Source organism: Planococcus citri, chromosome 3 (genome assembly GCF_950023065.1).
Source record: "Planococcus citri chromosome 3, ihPlaCitr1.1, whole genome shotgun sequence".
NCBI lineage: Eukaryota > Metazoa > Arthropoda > Insecta > Hemiptera > Pseudococcidae > Planococcus > Planococcus citri.
The window spans coordinates 72603319-72618733 of record NC_088679.1 but is presented as its reverse complement, the minus strand read 5'-3'; the positions used below and the strand labels follow the sequence as shown (position 1 = coordinate 72618733).

The 15415-nt window shown below is 38.1% G+C and overlaps 2 long non-coding RNA genes across 2 annotated transcripts; one reads left to right on the top strand and one right to left on the bottom strand.

The window, feature by feature from the left end:
* Nucleotides 1–642: 642 nt before the first annotated feature.
* Nucleotides 643–13093, bottom strand: LOC135838989 (uncharacterized). The gene is made up of 2 exons (XR_010557506.1): nucleotides 12918–13093; nucleotides 643–896 (listed from the first exon to the last, which is right to left on the bottom strand). It is a non-coding gene; the product is annotated as an uncharacterized LOC135838989 (long non-coding RNA).
* On the top strand, nucleotides 11420–12860 carry LOC135838987 (uncharacterized). The gene is made up of 3 exons (XR_010557504.1): nucleotides 11420–11544; nucleotides 12153–12560; nucleotides 12676–12860. It is a non-coding gene; the product is annotated as an uncharacterized LOC135838987 (long non-coding RNA).
* Nucleotides 13094–15415: the final 2322 nt, after the last annotated feature.

The window sequence follows — 15415 nt, the reverse complement described above, 5'->3', positions numbered from 1 at the left end:
TGGGATCTGTTAGTAAATTAAACAATATTACTTAGTCAGTCGCATTAATTATGTCAAAAAATCGAAAAATATTATTTCTAAAACTAAGAAAATGTTTTGGATTTGGAGCAAGAAGGTGCCAATTTTGTGGTCACTATTGCCAATTTCAAGAAACCGAAAAAAATAACCAAAAACTTCTTAATTTCAGTTTTTTTTTTTTTTTTAAATGAATATTAATGACTAAAAAATTGACACCTCTGTGTTCAGAAATATTTCCTCGGGTTTGGAAGCGATATCTTTCGACGTTTTAGCGTAATTAAATATGCACAATATTATTGTGAAAAAAATATTTTCTAATAGACTGTAGAGTGTATAGAGTACCTACGTATGTAATGAAATCGAATATTTTAATTACCATCATTTCTGTATTAGGTCTTAGCCACTTTTATGAATATTTTACCGTGTCTTATCTCGAATTTATTGTTACGCTGTTATAATTTCGACGATTATTGTGATAGGTAGGTAGGTCTAGCTAGATACCTAGATTTCTATGATGAACAAAACGCCAGGTCTAGGTTGCGACAGAAAAGCTTCGATATATTTCTTAATAGGTACCTTGTTTATCAAATGAGAATGAGGTAAAAAATGAAATAAAATAATAGATAAGATTTTCAATATGTGTGTATTTTAGATTACTTTCCTCTCCCTTTGCCCTTCACACAATGACATATATAAGTATTACTTATTCCTTTCGAAGATCTTCGGGGTAGCATTTCGCATAAACTGAATCCGCCACATTTTTCAGAAGCACATCCTAGTGAACAACGAGAAATACAGTTTTTCTGACCATTGAACCGTATACCCTCGGCACACTCGTTTGAGGTTTGACGAATCACACGAGCTGCATTTCCTTCAACCTTTAAGATAAATAATGTAGAATTAGGTATTAGAATTATGAAAATGACAAAAGAGTATAAAAATCTTCGGGTAGGTGTAGCTGTTTATGAATGGCGAGTTGGCCTCAGTTGAGATTTTCAAATTAACGAGTGGAAATTAGGTACCTAGTTCTTGTCGTGAAAGACTTCTGTGATGAAATTTTCAGATCGTTACATTACCTCTGATCCTTCCAAAAAAAAAAGGGTAAAATTCGTACATTTCTGTTTGAAATGTTCCACCTTTGACGAGTATCTACCCAGTCGATTTTATTTTCAAGTTGAAGGAATCTAAGTAGGTACATACACAGGGACACACATACCAAAGGTCATTTCTGAAAATGTCAACATGCAACTATATGTATAAATTTAGGGTCATTCTGAATCCTCCAGCGATTTTTCAACACTCTCCAGAAATTTCAAACAACATAGCTTTGGAGCAACTAAAAATGAACTAGAACCTATACAGGGTGTCTGGCGAGTGGATGTCAAAACTATTGTATATTTTCTAAAGTATTATCCATTCTCATGGCCAGAAATACGTTTTTCTCAATTTTTTTCTCATAGCTCCATTGCTCCCTAAATTTTAAAGATAGGCAACTTGTCAATCGAACGTTTTTTTCAAGTCGTACCTGCTTGTATCCATATCCGAAGTTTTGACATCCACTCACCTTTCACCAGACACCTTGTATGGTAAAACTTTGATCTTATTGATGCTTATTGAGCATCTCCTCCACCAATTCAGAAGGTTACCATAAGATTTCAAGAGTATAAGTATAAGTTCATCATCATCATCATCATTGAGCATTGACCTAGTGAACTGTTCAGCCCATTTGGGAAACTGCAGAAGAATTTCTCCCCAAAGTGTCATCAAGTTTTTTCTCCTATCTTCCTCCGCTCCTCCTGCCAGTTGGAGTGTATTCTTTGACTTTTCAAGGGGACTGTTCATCAGGCATTCTATGTATCAACGTGTCTTCGCCATTACTTTCTGTCTTTCTGTAATATTTCACATGGCTCGCATGAATCTCATTTCCGCTGCAGTTACTCTGCTTTTTATATCCTTTCTCATTGTCCATGTTTCACTTCTATACAGCAGCATTGGTCTTGCTAGCGTATTGTAGATTCTTATTCAAGTTTCAGCTCTGACTTTTCTTGGAGAGATGGCTAGGTTTATCACCCTGCTTACTCTCAGGACTTTGTTGACCTTGAGTTGTGCATCTACCTCTTCTTCATAAGATAGCTTGCACCCTAGATCTTTAAAGCTTCTGACTTCTTATACTGGCAGTCCAGGCCATTACCTTTGTTTTTGACAATGAGATTTTTTTTCAGTATTTATCTGCTACTTTCTGATGGTTGTACATTGCTCTCAGCAAGTCATCTTTGTTGTCAGCAAAGACCATCTGATCATCAGCAAATAGCAGGGTATTGACAGGCCCAGACAGACCCACCCACCCACCGAGTTACTGAGAAAATCTTGGTGGGCCGCGACGTATTTGGGCAGATGAGGTAAAAACCCCTATGGGCAAAATAAGTCGGAGATGAGGCAGCTTTTTTCAGAAACGCCAATAATTATGCGGCATTATGAACAAAAACGTCAAAGCGGCCGTTCAATTGAAAAAGCGCTCTGATAATGTTGCGCCCTGCAGACGTTTTTTTAAGAAACTGCCATCTTTGCAAGTGTCGGCCGCAATGCCGAATATTTGTTTGGCGTTTCTGATAAAAACGCCTGTAGTATCTAATTTCTAAGAAACACTCCTATGGCCGTACTACCGTTCAAGACTTTGAAAATATAAATCGCATGGCATGTATCACGTGATTTCCAGGAATGTTTAGTTGTCAGTAGTTATCTACTGATAGAGCATATTCCATGATCGACAGATTTGCATTTCGTTCTTCACAATTAAGATAAGTTTTATTTTCTTCAGTGGCTTTCTAGTGTCTGTCTTGGTGGCTGGTGTATTTGTATGTTCCTACGTGATTTTTTTTTGCTAAGAATTCTCAAGTGCATAAATATAAATAATGTGAAGTAGTGTGTTTGTGTGTTCTCATGGTTCTTTTAGGAATTTTGAATTTTGCCAGATACTGTTTTGTTAGTGTAACTCGTGAAATCGCCCCATGCAATGTGTTACTGTGTTATGCTTGTGCCTTTTTTCATTTTAAATGTTCATTTTTATAATTGGAGAATTATTTCGTGTAATAGGTATCTGTTTCTTGGTCGAAAATTATTAGCATAAGTTGTGAATTTGCCGTGTGTGTGTGTGTGTGTTAATGTGTAGTGCTAGTGAATTTTTTTCCTTTTAAACTCGTAATATTTGGTGATTTTGGGTGACCTGCATAAGGTCATAAGGTACGTTTTAGACAAAATTGTGCAACTTTTGGAGGCCACCTAAAACCACCTATTGTTTGGTCTCACTTTCAATGCGTTATATCCGTGAAATTACAATGTTTGAGATGTAATGTGTGTTGTGATTGCAATAAGAAAGCTAATGGTGAAGTCCATTTTCATCTTCAACCAGTTAATTTCAAATACTGAGAAATGAAAATCGAATTCACTGAGCTTTATCACAACACCCGTTATGCCTCATAAAATTCAAATTTCAACGGTCAAACGTATTGAAAGTGAACGGCAGGATGCGCGTTTACAGTAAAACGCTCGTAAACGGACGACTATCTGGCAGTAAAAAATCGCGGGCTAACTGCCGCAAAATTTTGACGCTAATCTGGCCGCTTTAGCATCAAAATTTTGCTGCCGTTAGCCCGCGATTTTTTACTGCCAGATAGTTGTCCGTTTACAGGCGTTTTAAAAAAAGGACTACTAAATGCCCATAGGGACTGGGCAGCTTTAAAAATTTCTGAATGAATTTTTATGCTTAGTGTCCTGCACTTTAAAAAATGGGAGAACAATTTGTATGATTAATTGAGGAGCCCAAAATCAGGGCTGCTAAAATGGGATATTTTGGTGGACTGCTAAATTTTCCGTGTTCTTGGGTCTGGCTCTGGGTATTGACATGGGTATCATTGATGTCTAGCCCTTTTGGCTTGGTTTTCAACCATTCTTTAATCATGTTGTCAAAGTAGATGTTGAACAGGCTACACAACATTGGGCATCCCTGTCTTACTCCTCTTCCTATCTTCTTTGCTTCCGACATGTTTCCAGATCAGGCAATACCACCTATAGTAAAAGGCCTGAGCGCTGAATCGTTATCACCTTCTGACGTCACACCTTAAGGGGACTCGATTGTGTTTACCATTTGAATTTTAACGTATGATTAAATGGCGAATTCGTGAAATTGAGTAAAACTTTCGTTAAAAAAGTTATTTAAATTAAGAAATTTAATTAATATTTGCCCTAAAATGTGTTCTAGTCATGTGGCACTGATGTTTTCAACTGTAGGTGGTGTCCGTTTATTTGATTTGTGTATAAGAATGAATTTTTTGCAAGTTGTTAGTTGTGATAGCGCTGTTTGCGCCATTCGATCCGGCAACACTGCCGCGCCACGCTATGAACATTATCACGTAGATTTCATGATTCCATGTATTATGCCGATTAGTTCGAATGCTCGAATATGTTTCGTGTTTATTTTATAATAATAAAAGTGTTAATTCGAAGTCGTTTAATGAGTTTATAATATTGGCGCAGTCGGTAGTGTAGTTCGCGACGTAATTATGGATGCCCAGACGGCTGCAGCGATTCTACAATCGCTCACCGAACAGAGCAAAGCTCTAACAAATGCTGTGGCAAGATTAGCCGAATCTTCCGTTACCACCAGCGATGTTTTGAACACCACTACGTCCGGTGGCAGCAATTCTTCAGCTCCGATCGTCCGACTAGACAAGTATGATGAACAAAACGAAAGCTTCGAGAATTTTATCTCTAGACTAGAAGTTTATTTCAACGCTTATCATACGGCAACCGACAAGAAAGCTTCAACCTTGTTGAACTCACTGTCACCGAAGATGTTCGCTTTGGTAAAGAATCTAGTCTTTCCAGACGACATTAAAACTGCATCCTACACTACCTTAAAAAAACTCATCGAAGAAAAGGTCTGCCCTAAACGACTGAAAATTCCAGCTCGACACGCATTCTTAAATCGCAAGCAACGTGAAGGTGAATCTGTATCCGACTACATCACCGAGCTGCGAAAATTAGCTGTTGACTGTAAGTACGCCAACGAATTTTTAAACGAAATGCTACGCGATGTATTTGTCAGTGGACTACGTTCAAAACCTATCCTCGATCGTCTTTTTGAAGAAGATGATATTCTGCTTGACAAAACCTTAAGTATCGCTCAAGCGATTGAACGTGCGTTAGCTAGTACCAACGAAATTCTCTCACCGGCAGTATCCGATGCTCCAGTTCACAAGTTACAAAATCAAAACCAGAACCGCAGTCGTTTCAAGAAGAAAACGTATTCGTCTGACAACGGTGGTCAATTTCAAAGTGCGACAACTACTCAGTGTATTCGTTGTGGTTTGAATAATCATACTGCGGCTAATTGTATGAAGAAGAATTTACGTTGTAATTTCTGCAAAGCTCAAGGTCATGTCGCCGAAGTTTGTTTTAAAAAGAAACGCGCCGCTGAAACGAAACCAGTCGACGAGTCTACGAAAACAAACGCCAACTCTAAACCGAAAGGTGTGAAATCCGTTTCGAAGTACAACGACGTTAGCGACGATGACGATTACAACGTTTTGACCTTACCTGTTCGAACTGTCCATTCGTGCTCCGTGCAAGATGACGAGTCTCCAGTTATGATCAACGTTAAAATCAACGATAATCTGACCGAAATGGAAGTAGATTGCGGTAGTCTTCGTTCGATTATGAGTAAATCGATTTTCTGCAGTCTTGGTGGCAATTTATCTACGTTACAGCCGACCAACGACGTTTTCAAAGACTATACCGGTCACGTCTTTCATCCAATCGGTGTCGCTCGTGTTCCAGTTAAATACAACGACAAATCGACAAAGCTGACTCTCCACATTATCAACAAAAACTTACCTGCTCTTCTTGGTCGAGACGGTATGCGAGAGTTGGAAATTCATCTCAGCAATATTCATTCCGTTCAGCGCTCCGATCTACCTACACCAGTGGCCCAACGATTAGAAGCCCTGTTAGAAAAGTATTCGTGCGTTTTTGAGCCTACCATCGGTGAAATTAAAGACCACGTCGAATCGTTACACTTCAAACCAGACGCTGAACCGAAATTCCTGAAAGCTCGACCCGTACCGATCGCTCTACGGTCCAAAATTGAGGACGAGTTAGATCGTTTAGTCGCCAACGGAGTTCTCAAAAAAGTTGAAACCAGCGAATGGGCTTCGCCGATCGTACCAGTCGTTAAAAAGAACGCTGTTCGCATTACAGGCGATTACAGTGGAACCGTTAATCCACAAATATTCATCGACCAATACCCGTTTCCTGGCTACGACGAAATCACAACGCAAATGTCCAACGAAGAAGGCTCCGAAGTTCACTTGTCAGTACTCGATGTTTATTCGGCGTTCCTGCACATGCCAACTGACGAAAAGACAAGCGACGCTCTCGTTATCAACACGCACCGCGGACTTTATCGCCCGAAACGCATTTTCTTCGGCGTGGGTTCAGCTCCGGCAAAGTTCCAAAAATGGATGGATGGAAAATTCCGCCGTAAAGGTCGCGTAGTTGTGCACGACGATATTCATCTCTCAGCATCCAGCATCGAAGAACATTTTCGTCTGTTGGAAGACACTCTTCGAATCTGCAAAGAAGCTAATTTACGCTTGAACCGTTCGAAATGCCGTTTCTTCGAACGCAAAGTAAAGTTTGTTGGATACACGATCGACGCGAATGGAGTTCACGAGACAGACGATAAAGTTTTAGCAGTTCTCAACGTTCCTGCACCCACCAACCCAACGGAGGTGAAATCGTTTCTTGGTCTCGTCGGTTTTTACTCGAAGTTTGTCCCTCATCTGGCGACAACAGCAGCTCCGTTACATCGTTTAACTCGTCAAAGCGAAAATTTCATCTGGACAGACGAATGCGAACAAAGTTTCCAGCACATCAAACAAGAAATCGCGTCAGAACGTGTACTCACTCGCTACGATCCAAAAAAACCAATCGTTTTGTCCGTCGACGCCAGTCCAGTTGGACTCGGTGCGGTAATCGCTCATTCTATCAACGGCGAAGAACGTCCCATCGAATTCGCTTCACGTACGCTTACAGATACTGAGCGAAAGTATACTCAACTCGACAAAGAGGCACTTGCGATTAAATGGGCCGTCACGAAGTTTTTCAACTATCTGTACGGACAACGGTTTGTTTTATACACCGATTCAGAGCCCTTGACTCATATTTTTGGGCCTCACCGAAAGAAGTTGCCAGCGCTCAGCGCTACTCGTATGATGCATTACGCATTGTACCTTCAACAGTTCGTTTTTGATATCAAGTACAGACGCTCAGAGAAGAACGGTAACGCCAATGCCCTCTCCAGGTTACCTCTTCCTGCTTCATCTGACGATCTGTTCGCGAGCAAAGACGACATCGCAGTTTTCCATGTCTCACAGATGGACAAATTACCTGTTACGAAACGAGAACTCGCGAAAGCTACGGTTAAAGATCCGGAAACACGTTCCATTCTCGATGGTCTACGCGCAGGAAAAATCTACAATTCGCCTTACACCTGTGAAGGTGACGTTTTATTCATGGGTATGCGCGTCTACGTTCCGTCTGCTCTACGCTCATCGGTTCTTCAAGAACTTCATAAAGGCCACATCGGCGCATCGAAAATGAAATCGCTTGCTCGATCACACGTATATTGGCCTAAAATCGACAAAGACATCGAAAACATCACGAAGAAATGTCAATCTTGCGTCGAAAACGCAAGTGACCCGAAGAAGACTTCTCATTATTCGTGGGAACCAGCGTCCGCGCCTATGGAGCGCGTTCATATTGATTTTGCGACCATCAACGGTAAAATTTTATTTTTGATCGTTGATGCATTCTCGAAGTGGGTCGAAGTCGATATCGTTCCCTCTACGTCATCGAAGTCCGCGATATCAAGCTTGGAATCGTTTTTCACCACGTTTGGTATTGCTCAAACAGTAGTCTCCGATAACGGAACGGCGTTTACAAGTTCCGAGTTCAAGGAATTCGCAGAGAATGTCGGTTTCTGCCATAAAACGAGTGCTCCATTTCACCCAGCAACCAATGGCCAAGTCGAACGTTTTGTGGCCACTGTAAAAAATTCGTTGAAAAGGTTGCCTAGCACTGATTTGCAGCAGAAGCTGAACGAAGCGTTATTTGCGATCCGTCGAGCTCCGCATACGACAACGGGAATTTCTCCAGCCAAACGTTTCTTGGGCCGTGAGCTAAATTCTCCGTTAAATTTATCTGCCGTTGCCAAGGCAAAGTCGAAGCCAACGCCGATCTCTCGACCTCCAGTCTCGTTTTCCGAGGGGGAAAGAGTAGCGGCTCGTAATTATTCTCGTCACCAAGGGAAAAAGTGGCTGATTGGAAAAATCGTCAGTAAAGACGGCGAAGTTAATTACACGGTATCAGTTAACGATTCGCTTCATCGTTTTCATGTCGACCAACTGAGAAAGATCGATCAAAACATATCGCCTACAGGAATCGTTCCTATATTTTTCCCAGCCGAACGAAGCGAGTCGCCGGAACCTCCACAAGATCCAGGAGAATCGCCGGTACCTCAGCGAGAACCTAGAGAACCGCCGAAATCGCCACTGCCTGTCGTCAGAAGATCAAAGCCGCCTGTCGTCAGAAAATCGAAGCCGCCTGTCATCAGGAAATCATCGCGATCTCGACGCCAGCCTAATCGATTAGACCTCTAGTCTCAAGAGGGGGAAGATGTGATAGCGCTGTTTGCGCCATTCGATCCGGCAACACTGCCGCGCCACGCTATGAACATTATCACGTAGATTTCATGATTCCATGTATTATGCCGATTAGTTCGAATGCTCGAATATGTTTCGTGTTTATTTTATAATAATAAAAGTGTTAATTCGAAGTCGTTTAATGAGTTTATAATATTAGTGTTGTGTGATTTGAATGGATAGTGATATAATGTAGATTAAAATGAAAATTAATGTGAACTAGTGCTTGTGTTTTACCGGAATGATGTCGTAATGAAATAAATAGTGAACTATGCGATCGCATCAAGTTGAAGAAAAATCTACAATACATTTGAAATCTACTTCTTGGACCATCCAGCCAGCTAAAGCTATGATATGATGGATATAAATAAAGAAGAAATCATCAACATCTCAAACCAATTGAAACAGCTTTAAATTCCAAAATTCCTTCTGATAGATGTCAACAGGCATAGTCATGTGGTACAATGTTTGCAAAGAACTTCAAGAGAAATCTCCGTCACATATGCAATGTTCAGTGATCATGTTCCTGGTGTATCTTATTTATGAGCTGGAGATTATATTCGCGTTCGCGTAATATTGAATATTCACAATAATTTGTATTTGTTGAACTCATTTTTTAATCTCAATTGTCATTCTCCAGAGTTTTTCTCAGTATTATTTTAGAAATTGGATCATAAACGATTGTAGTTCTCAATGTTCTCATCTTACATGATAAAAACAGTGTTGGTTATGAGCTAATTTTCACTTATTTTTTCATTTAAATCATTCCCACATGATCTTAAATTAATTATTAAATATCAGAATGTGATTTAAAACGCAAAATAAAATGTTCTTGGGATTTATTTCGTTCTAGTGCATTAATATTGCATTCATTTCTATAGTGTAATCGGAGTATGTACTCCCCAATAGTGATGACGTCACAAAACAGCGCTCAGGCCTTTTACTATAGGTGGTATTGGATCAGGGCTGTAAGGTAATTCATGTTGGTAAATTACGGTGGTATTTTACTGTATTTTACAGTATTTTACCAAAAGTTTATTACCATATTTTACCATAATTTACCAAAAAGCCAAATTAACACGTCTTTTTTACCATCTTTCCTTCATAAATTTCCAAATTTCCATGGAAATTTATAATTTGAAAGTTACTAAAAATTTTCCCCATAGGTAAATTTCAAAAAAATGTCCATGGAAAATGTTCTATAATCTTTAATAACACCTAAAACCATCGACCTTTTAGTTAACCTAGACGACTACTCTAATGCAAACTAAGGCCACTGGTTATGTCGCCAACTCTGTGGATTTCAAATTAGAAACAAACGCATCTGCGCATGTCTCAGGAATTGATGCTTGTGAACAGTAAACGGAAACACCACCAGCACCCCCACTTCCACCACTAATCCACTGACAGCAAAATACACACACACACGTTTCCTGAGACATGCGCAGATGCGTTTGTTTCTAATTTGAAATCCACAGAGTTGGCGACATAACCAGTGGGATAATTTTGCGTATGAGTAGCCGTCTAGGTTAACTAAAAGGTCGATGCCTAAAACAGATGAAAATTTACTTCAGAGGCAGGTCAGAAGTTCAGAACTTCTAAGTCAAACTACAAAAAAAGCTCTTCATATCCAAATTAGTAAAATACCATGAATACCGTAAAATACCGTATTTTACCGCCGTATTTTACCAGCAAATGAATTACAGTAATTTAACAGCCTTGTTCCAGATCTTACATACTCTTATTAGACCATGTAGGGGACTAGGGGACCCTGCCCTATGATGGCTCAGTTCCTAAGATGGCACAACTCAAATTTCTGGCATCTGGCAATGCTGGTTTAAAAACCAACTGCATCCGGTCTTTGTGCTTCATATCTTCGACTTTTCAACGTAGTTGTACCCGCTTGAACAATTACTTTGCTTTCTTGAGAACATAATTTTGTTTTTTTGCTTAAAAATTTTATTGTTGCAATTTTTTGCCAGAAGCTCTTCCAAATTGGTTTCATTACTAAAAGTGATTGAAGGTATCTTATAATGAGCGAAATTTCATCTACTTTTTAATGCACTACTCAGTTTTTTCATTAGTGTTAATGTTCATTCAAAATTGACTAAAATTTGGGCATAGCCACAAAAGCAGGAGCTTTTCATCAACAAAAACGGGTAGATTTAGGTGAATCGTGAAGTAGTGTGTATAGTGTGCCTAATGTTACATGTTTCTGTTCAAAATATTTCATTAAAGCGAAAATATTGAAAAAAGTGGAATTGTTAGTCAAATTCACTAAAAAAAACTCCAACAGCCTTTAAACAAATAAAATGGCGTAAATTAGGGATCCTAATGCATTCAACTGATTCAACATGATAATTTCAATGGATGTAGGTAGGTATATGTAGATTCCAATTAGGAAAAATACCCAAAAATATTTTTGAAAAATGTTAAAGTACATACTTCAATCATAATACATTAAAATTCACTACAATTGCCGTAGTAAATTGATGATTGTAATTTTGATTAAAATCTAATAATGCATTAAAATTTATTGCGATCGTAAATTTGGTAGTTTTAATCTTGATTTATGTAGCATAAGACCATTTGTGTGTTTCCATAAAATATATTTACATGTTAGATATGTATAAAAGGCTCTCTCAACATTCCCAGCATCAATTTGTTCAGTTTGCACTTTGTTCTGCCAGCGTTTTTGACAAATTTTGAAGTATTTTCAAGCTTTTTTCTTGTTTTCAACAATTAATTTGTGATTTTATTCATTGGAGTAGGTACATTTAAGCTCATGGTGCACTATTCTTTTAAGGATCGATGTTGTTATTTTTTGGAGGAGGGGGGGAATCATTTGTTCCCGTGATTAGAAGTATAGAATGATGATTTACCACAATGCCATTTTTTTTTTGGTTTCATTTTGTTCAAAAAGAGTTTTATTCATGGATTTTGAAACCTCTTGTAGGCCCATATCTACCTGAGTAAAATTGCAATACTGTTAAAAATGTACATTTTTGTCATTTTTCTCGTTCTTAAAAGTCAGAATGAAGATCTAAAAGTCTCCTTCGATTCAATGTAAGTAGCTCAAAATGTCATTTATTTTGCCTATACTTGAAATCGAAGGCGCTCGAATTTTTTGAAAATTTTCAACTAAAAAAATATTTCAAAGTGCTTTTGAAATTTTAAAATTCTCTACAGCTTTCAATTTTGAGTTTGAACAACCAATGATTAGATACACTCTGCGGCTGTTTAGATGGGCTGACATTGAAAAAAAAAAAAAAAAAATAGGCTACTTATCTCGAGGAATCATTATGAAATAGCTCCAAACATTGTCCCTTCGATTTTAAGACTCGACAACCCAACTCACACTTTTGTACACTTTAGGTTCTTGCAGTTGTTTCTCATTCAACTCCACATCAAAGTTTTGCCCACGGTTTGGAATCTCCAAAAATATTTCTCTGCTCTAATTCGGCAACAGCGGAAGATCAACCATGAGTAAAATTGCTGTTTTCGCAATTGGTGTTTTTGTTGCGAGTCTTATAGGCGTTCAAGCAGATGTTCCATCTACAACTACTTCGAAGGTTGGGATAAACGATTCCAGCTTTAATGAAGTGGTGGGCGAAGTGAAGAAGTGTCCTATTACCTTCTTTTATGGTAACAAAAAGTGCATGGTAGCGTGTGCGACGTATTGCGCAGTGAAATCGTGCGGCTTATTCAAGAAATGCGAAAAAATAGAGGGTACAAAAACCTCGTCGCAAGGGAGTAAATACAAGTGCTTCTGCCAGGGAACAGGTATCTATTTTAAATCTACATCAATACAAGTACTTAGACTTACCTATGCAGATAAGCATCTAGTTTTTAAATCATTAGGGTATATTATTAAAATAAAATGCTCGAAAATTTTCAGACCCGAAATTGAAAATGACGAAAGCAGAATTGGAAGAGACTTTGAAAAGTTTGGCAAGTCTGCAAGAAGCATTACGCTCCGGGAACCAGTAAATTCTAAGCTGATTTATAATAGGTACACTTCCACGGTAGAAAAAATTTCGAAGAATTTGGAAAACGAAATTAATAAAAATTTCAAATAAGAAACGTGCAATGAATTGAACAAGTTGAAAAAAGTTTTTTCTTACTCGACAGGCGACTTACTGTTTCACGTGCTGTTGAATCTCCTAATGAGTTTGGCTCATCTACTGCAGATCCTACGGTGTAGCAAATCAAGAAAGTGAAAATGAAAATAATAATTCTACTCATAGTTTTTCTTTTAACGACACAGAATGATTGATACAACAGTACTTGAAAATACTGAATAGTGTAGGTAGTTAATCAAGTGGGTATAGATTTCGTGAATTTTAATTAGGAAAAAAACGCAAAAACAATTAAAAAACGTTCGGTACATATGTACGTACTTAAATCGAAACACTTTAAAATTTACCACGATCGTTAATTAATTGATGGTTTTAATTTTGATTTACATACCTATGTTACGTTGGTACAGGTACCTACTTATACTTAATTGTACGAAAAAAGAACAGAAATTTTCAACTTCTTTGAAATTCAAAAATTCGAAGTGTTTCGAATTTTAATACGAATTTTGAACTAGTGAGTTATCCAAAAGAAAAACCAAAAGTTCCCAAAATGCCACGACCCTATTTTTTAAAAAAAATAAAATCTCCATTAAACACGAACTGTTGTAAAATTTCCTATTCGAGAAAAACCTAGCAAATTATCAAAATAGGTTAAAATTCTACGAAAAAATCCAAATATTTGGGCAAAAATGTTATATTTTGAGCATTTCTGAAGAATTTTAAGCCAAAAATTGGGTTTTGTTTTTTTTGTTTTTTTTTTTGTTTAGATATTTTGAGCTAAAAACTGACGAGTCTTAATTTTCAGAGGTAATGGAAAAGTGTCATTCATGCGACCTATCAAATTCGATTAAAAATTGATTACAATTTCAGGAGACAATCAAAAACTCCCATTAAATATGGTTGATTTTTGAAAACTATCGAAAAAAGTGCCCCATCTATTTGAATTTTTACGAAGTTTCAACCCATTTTGACACTGGATTTTTTGGGCTTCGAAAATTTCAACCAAATTTGATTTCAAGAGCACTTTATGCCGATTGGGTTGTAAACTAACATACTAACAACTAATTGAGCTCTACGAGTATATAAGCACTGGTTAGAGGGAGGCTTGCGAGACTCAAAATGTGGAAGATTTTCGAACAATTTTATTCCTTTGTTTGACCCTATAATCGAAATAAATCGAATTTTTCAAAATTTTGAGCTCAAGCTCCTCCGTGGGTGGTTTAAATTTGATTTCGTACTTAAAAATCGGAATCTGCACTTTCAGGAACCCATAATTTGGTAGAAAAATACAGAATTTTTCGAAGTTTTTTTCCTCAAATCCCCCAATAGAAAAATCAATAGGTACCTATTGATTTTTAGATTGAACGGATTTTAGAAGCAGAATCTTCGCATTCGATGCTTAGGTACCTTAAATTGCATTTCTTGAAGATTTGTCACCGAAGTCTTCTCAGTTTCGGTTTTGGGGTGAAACCGGTTTCAGAATTAGAATCACATACCACTTTTTTCAATTGTTCGAAATTTTTTTCATTGCTATCCTTACTTTTGGGTCATTCCATATCAACTCATTGAGTCATGTCTTTCGATTTCGCTCAAATTTTTTTCACAATATATACCCACCCAGTAAGTAAGAACCCCGCAATTAGTTTGGTCCCAGCCCCCTCAGGGGGCGGGTGGGGGGCTTCCATTATTTTCACACTGTCTCGAGGTACTCAATTTCAGAAGCCCATTCCACCAAAACTATGATACTTTGATCAAAACTGATTCCACAGTTCGAAAGCGTATTGCATTTAAAACTTTTTAAGCATTTTGAAATGTTCAAAAGTTGAAAGTTGAACTTTCAAATTGAAAGTTTAAATTTCAAAATGGCGCTGTAAGTGGGAGCTATCATTTAAAATTTTGAAAAAATTTCCATAGATACCTTTTGATGTTTTTTCGAAATATTTAAGTTTCGAGATGGGATCTCTCAATGGAGGGGGAGCACTCCCACCCCCAATTTTGGGTGAAACTTTTGAAAGAAAATCTGGGGCATGTGATATATCGAATTCTATGTTTTTGATGACGCTGAACACGAATATGACGTCAAATTTTTGATAGGACCCCATCCACGTCCCCTAGAACCTCCCCAAAGGGGGTAAATTTCAAAAAAGTGTTTTGTTCGTGTGACTCATGGAATAGTATGTTTTTGGTGACGCTGAACACGAATATTACGTCAGATTTTTGATTGGACCTGTCCACGGCCCCCAGCACCTTCCCAAAGGGGGTGACCCCCACCCAAAAAATGATTACATACGTGTGACACATGAAATAGTATGTTTTCGATATTGCTGAACACGAATATTGCCATAGTTTTTCAAATCGACTTCATCCATGGCCCTCAGAAGCTCTCCCCAATAGGTAAGTTAAAAAAAATTGTTGGGGGCCATGGATGGGTTCGTGTTCAGCGTCACCAGAAACATACTATTCCATGTGTCGCACGAACAAAACACTTTTTTGAACTTTTACCCCCTTTGGAGAGGTGCTGGGGGCCGTGGATGGGGTCCTATCAAAAATTTGACGTCA